The 6,783-nt window shown below is 32.7% G+C and overlaps 1 pseudogene; it reads left to right on the top strand.

Annotated features, from left to right (window-relative positions):
• The first annotated feature begins 4,243 nt into the window (after nucleotides 1-4,243).
• On the top strand, nucleotides 4,244-5,589 carry LOC106338675 (annotated as a pseudogene).
• Nucleotides 5,590-6,783: the final 1,194 nt, after the last annotated feature.

Here is a 6,783-nt window from a genome sequence, read left to right as displayed (position 1 = left end):
AAATCATAAAATTTAACAATCATATATACTCAGCTTAAATTCATAAATCTAAACTCCAAATCCAACCCTATTCCCAAACCCCAAATCTTAAAACTCAGGCCAAACTTAATCTAAACCTCAAATACCAAGGTATTGCTTCTTCCTTTACATTGCTAGATAACATTATACGCTACGATTGATATCTAATACCACAATAGCTACGACAGGATCAAACATTTTCATAATATCATTTTTAAAATATAATCTCAAATTTAAATTATAAACCTCAAACACTAAATCTTAAATCTACACCCTAAATCTAATACCCTAAACCCCAAACTTAAACCTTCCATGTAATATTTTCAAACTTATAATATAAATCTTAAACTTAAACTCAAATTAAATCATTTAAAAATCTAATCTCAAATTTAAAATCTAAACCTCAAACACTAAATCTAAATCTATACTCTAAATCTAATACTCTAAACCCCAAACATAAATTCAACATACAAAGTCACTAATCTAATCTGATATTTTTAACATTAATTCTTAAATTTAAAAGATCCTAATCTTATACCATCCATTACTTATAAAAGTTTATTTTAAAATTTTAAATCTGAACTTTTTATTTTATATATCTAAACTCTAAACCTTACATACATATACCCCAAACATCAATAACAAATTTTAAATTTAATATTCAAATCTAAAATTAAAATTTTAAATTGTGAAATCTAATTCTTTGAATTTTGTCTTAAAATATTTTTGTACATTAAAATTTACCACTAATATTTTGTGTATTGAAACAAAAATAGAATAAGAAATAGTTACAAAAATAAGATTGGTCAAAATAAAATGACTAATAATGTACAAGGACTAGGATTGCACTATATTTTAATCACAACTGTTGATTAAACTACATCTGATGGACAAAAATGCATTGAAACTTTTAGTTATCTCCGTGCTTGTTTCTTATTGGTCAATTCCCCTAAGACAAGGATCACTTTTTCTCTGACTCCTCTCACGACATCTCATCTGGTCTCTCTCTTATCTCACGTTTTCTTTCTAACTTATCTCTCAGATTACAGATTTCACATTTTTTTTCTTTCAGAGATTATCAAGATCTCTTTATTTCCAGCAGATCTAATCTTGATTATTGTGGTTCTCTTAGTCAGAAGAGATGGAAAGCTCTAGCCTTGCCGCTGCCGAGCTCTAGCCCCGCCGCTGTTGAGCTCTAGCCCTGCCGTCTCCATATCCTCTCTGTCTCCGTCAATATCCACACCACCACACTACTACGGTGTGGCTAAGTCGTAGAAGTACATCAACAAATAGCAACAATAATCTGATTGCCACAAGCTCATAGTCAACGAATTTTTTTTGTGACGATTCGTGGCTAAGCGTTTAATAGCCACAAAAATTAGTCGATAGCCGCAACATTTTTTCGTGGCTAAAACCAGAATTTCTTGTAGTGGATGTTATTACCAAAGGCCCTATTTGATTGGAGGAATCCCAGAAGCCAGATAATAAATTTATGGTTAGTTTAATAAAAATATTATTATATAATTAGATGGACCAACATATTTCTCTAATAATTCTAAGAATCATCTTAGTGATGACACGCGACTACAAAAAGAAGTTGTAATGTTTCACAAATAATATATAGGGGATTTACATTTTATGCTACCAAATGATTTATTTGAGGATTTACACGACGGTTTGAGGATTTATTTGATAGTGGAAATAAATATCTAACATATGGTTCTATTAAATAATTGTCAACTACTTTTGATTCAAGAGCATATGACTTCATTTTTTTTTTGTCATCAATTTGTACGGACTTATACTGACTCTGTGAACCACACTGGGAGATCTTGATCCATGTGAACGACGAAAGACGGTTGCTTCCTGACACTGCGTGCTAGGCTATCCGCTTTTGAATTTTGCGTCCTTGGTACATAGATAATCTCTGATCTTATGAAACTTTCTTTCAGGATCTTAATATCTTCCAAATAACTTGCAAAAGCTGGTCATTCTTCTGGTTTTGAAACCATCTTCACCAATTGAAAACAATCTGTTGCTAACGTAACCTGAAATTGACGTAATGTTTTCATACATTCCATTGCCCAGAAGAGTGCTTCTATCTCCGCATGCATTTGACTTCATATAAGACTAGATACAATGGAGTGTTGATATTCAATTTTCAACAGTTGACTACATGCAATGGGATGTTAAATTTTTAGTTGAAAATGAGTAGGCATTCAACATGTTGAAGAAATTAAACTAGTTAGAATTTTGGTGGAGAGGAAAAAGGTTGCCCACATGGCTTGGTGCCATTGGCTGAAGAAAAGGTGACCGTGATGACAGTTTTTTGATTAATCGTGCTGAGTTTTTTTTTCCTTCTACATTATTTGATTCAATTATTGTACAATAAATTATGTATTTACAAAAAATAAATATCAAAAAATTATCATTTTTTATACTTTATAACTAGAGACTTGTTCATAAGATTTGGACAAATAAAAAAAAATCATCTTTAGCCTCTCATAAATTCTCGTTTATATAGTTTCCTATCTTTATTGAGAAAATGGATCACAACAAAAACCCATCTAATAATACCAAAAATTCTTCTAACTATCCTTTCAATTATCCAAATCTCAACAACTATCCATTTCAAAACCAATCTTCCAACTAACCCCAAAATATACCAAACTATGGTTTTCCACCAAGTTTCTTCATGCCGTCAGCGATTCCAAACTATCATCCATATTATGGTTCAGCCATGTCATATTCATCTCAACCACCCGCTTATTCTTCTACTCCGACGGATAATGAAATTGTTATGTATGTTGGAGCAACTGAATTTTCCCGAATTTTCTACACAAATGACTTTTGGTGGTATAAGTGGTGTTAATGAAGCCACTCCTGGTGCATGCAATTTAACCCATGCTATCCGAAAAATCGTCAAATGCACCACCAAAATATTTATGGTGCTTTAGTGCTACTGAGTCGGTGGATCAAATATGGAAAAGACAAAGTTTTTGGCAGAAACTAGAAGAGCGAATCATTTTGGCGTAAAATTAATGAGTATTGTAAAAAGGATTGCTCATTTGATCCTCTGCGTGGTGGAGTTTCATGCAGGAATCATTACAACTACATGAACCAAAATTGGGAAAATGGATTGGCGCTAAGCGTGTGCAACAAAGTGGGCGGTCGGAGCAAGATATAATGGCAAAAACGCAAGAAATCTATTCAGGTGGTGGTACCCGAAATTTCAATTTGAAAAAAATTGGATCGCTGTCCGTAATCAACCACATTATGGTAGTCAGGAAGGTGGAAATAGTGGCTCTGGAAGTAGTGTATCTAAGAGAGACCACGAGAGTGATGCTAGTGACTCCAAGTCTCTAGGATCCAGTGTTTGACCAATGGGGAGAGATGCATCAAAGAGAAAAAGCGAAAAAGAAAGGTAAGGGCGCAGCCTTGGAAGTGGTCAACGAAGATTTTAATGAGCTCAGAAAAATCAAGGCTCAAGAGTTCGAACGCTTGGAAAATTAGCCATGTTGCAAGAGGAGGCAAACTAAACGTGAAAAGAGGTAATCCAAAGGCAAGAGGAGGCAAACCAATTGATGAAAGAAAAAACTCGGGGTAAGAAGATAAAGATGTGGGTGAAGCTAAGTAAAAAGGAACATCTCACTGACAAGAGCAAAGAGATGTTCCAACAGTTGAGCCTTGAATTATTTGGAAATTAATTGTAGTCAAAAGTGGTTGTTTGTATCATACCACTCTATGCTTGTCTGTATCATGTCACTCCATGCTTTCATTATGTTTGTTTGTCACTTTCTCCTTTAATAATATTGTTGTCAGTTGATGTTGTAATAATATATTATCACGTTATGCTTTAATAATAGAAAAATTTATTTTCCAACCACTCAACATGATTTTAATAATGACGTCGAGCGCCTGTGACTTTTCCGTCAATGTTATCCGTGAATTTTGGCTTTTAGTGGCAGAATCTTATCTTGCAACCACTAAACATGATTTAATAATTCTGTCAAGTGTCCCTGAATTTTCCATCAATGTTATACCATCAATTTCGGCTATAAATAGCAGAATTTTATCTTCCAACCACTCAACATGATTTAATAATGCTTTCAAGTGCCCGTGACTTTTTTTCCATGTAAGAATCTTATCCTCCAACCACTCAATCCATCAATTCCATTTTCTTATAAATCTGGACTCATTCTTTCATTGATGTACCAATACCACAATGGATCCATCAAAGTTTCCTTTTGATATGGATCCATCAGAACTTCTTTTTGATATCGAAGCTTACAAAATGCAGTCTGAAATTGAAGAAAGGTATATCCTTAACTAATTTAGGGAGCGTTGAAAGAAAATATAGGAAAACTATCCACCTCATAGCTAGAGAAGATACCACATGAGAGATCATGCACAGCAAATCAAAGATTGATTGACGACTACTTTTCCAATCAACCTACATATGACGATGCAATGTTCCGTCGGCGATTTTGGATGCGAAAACATGTTTTCTCCGAATCGTTGGGGACCTATCAAGCAGTGACGATTACTTCACTCAACGATTTGATGCAAGTAATAAAGAAGGTATATCTCCCTTAGTGAAATGTACTACGGCCTTGTGAATGTTAGCATATGGTATGGAAACCGACGCGGTTGATGAATACATCAAATTTGGAGGTACTACAGCTTTGGAGTGCTTGCGTAGTTTTTGTAAAGGAATCATACAATTGTACGAGCAAGTGTATCTCAGAGCCTCAACTGAAAATGACCTGCAAAGAATTTCTCATGTTAGTGAAATGTGAGGGTTTCCGGGGATGATTGGGAGTATTGATTGCATGCATTGGTAATGTAAAAATTGTCCTAAAGCGTGGGAAAGACAATATACTCGGGGAGATAAGATAACTACCACTGTTATTCTTGACGCGGTTCCATTCCATGATCTATGGATCTGACATGCTGTTTTGGATGTCTAGGCACATTAACGATATAAACGTCCTGGATCTTTCACCAGTGTTCGATGATGTTGAACAAGGAAATACTCGAAAAGTGAACTTCTTCGAGACCCAATGACCTTACAATATGGCGTACTATCTAGCTGACGGTATATATCCCTCTTATCCTACTTTCGTCAAATTGATTAGGCTTCCTCAAAGTAATTTGAACAAGTTATTTGCAAAAGTTCAGTAGGGATGTTAGAAGGACATTGAACGTGCATTCGGAATGCTGCAAGCTCAATTTAAAATCATTCGCAAACCAACTCGTTAGTGGAACATTTTCGATTTGGCTATCATAATGAGTTCATGTATCATATTGCATCATATTATTGTTGAGGATGAACGAGATACATATGCCCAACACTGGAACGACTATGACCAATCTGAAGCAAGTGGGTCTAATGCACCATAATCATCCTCGACTAAAGTGATATTTCCATTTGCAAATCACGTGCGTGGTAGATCTGAATTGTGTGATTCAAATGTGCATCACGAATTGTAAGCAGATCTAGTCAAACACATATGGAAAAAAAATCAGAATGTTTCTTGGTTAGAAAGATTTTCTAAGTTTGTGAGTTGATTTTATTGTACTAATTATGCTAGGTGTGTTTTATTATTTGTGTTGTGTGTTTATTAATGTATTGTATTACACTTTAAGTTTTCATAATTGTTTTTATTAGTGACTCTCTATATGTTTTGTCTTTAATAATTTATTTTTTATTAAAATTATAAAATACAACAGAAAAAGTTATATAATCATCTGTTTAGCTATTAAGTATTGTAATTTAATATCAACCAATAATTATTATTAATATGTTATCACAAAAACAAAAACATAGGAAAAAATAAAAAAATATGAAAATAAAAACGGTAGGGTATGGTAATGAATTTCATTAAACAAACCATTATAGAATATAAAAAATGAGTGGTGTTAAACTATTAAGTGGAAGAAAGAGAAGATAATGTGGAAGAAAGAGAAGATGATGTGGAAGGTGTTGTGTGATGAAACCATTGTACATAGTCTAAGTTATAGTTTTATGGAGTTAATGTCCCTTTATAACATTAACAACTAATGCTAAGTAATCAGTGCATCAATATAATAAGTAGTAGTGCTTATTTACTATATTTAAAAAAAAAATACTTCATCTATTTCATATTAAGTATCACTTTAGCATTTTTTGTTACATAAAAAGTGTCGTTCTACAGTTCTAATGCAATTTATACTTACTTTTAGTTTTTTATTAATTGTAAAATTCATTGATCTTATAAATAAATTCATTGATCTTATAAATAAATTCATTTATCTAAAATGCTATTGGTTAAATGGATGACACTAATGAAAACATAAATGCATTTCATCAATTTCGGAATATGTGTGAAAAATGTCTAAGTGACACTCTTTGTGAAACAGATGGAGAATAATCTATTTTTTTTAAACATTATCATTGTTAACATTTACCCTACTATTATTTTGTAATATTACTCTTTGCCATTGGACATATCCTTAAACATATATAGCTTTGTAAATGTAACTACCTTTATTAAGATCAACATATTATGTAACCTTTATTTCCAAAAAAATCAGATTAACTTCTCTCGAATATATTTATATTATTCGACTGTTTGAGGATTTATTTGATAGAGGAAAAAAATATCTAATATATGGTTCTTTTAAAATAAATTGTCGACTACTTTTGATTCGAGAGAGTATGACTTTATATAAGTTAAACTCTCTCTGAATCTAAAAAGTGTCAGTTTGACAATTTTTACGGAG

This window comes from Brassica oleracea, chromosome C4 (assembly GCF_000695525.1).
Source record: "Brassica oleracea var. oleracea cultivar TO1000 chromosome C4, BOL, whole genome shotgun sequence".
Taxonomy (NCBI): domain Eukaryota; kingdom Viridiplantae; phylum Streptophyta; class Magnoliopsida; order Brassicales; family Brassicaceae; genus Brassica; species Brassica oleracea.
This window is presented reverse-complemented; position numbering and strand designations above follow the sequence as displayed.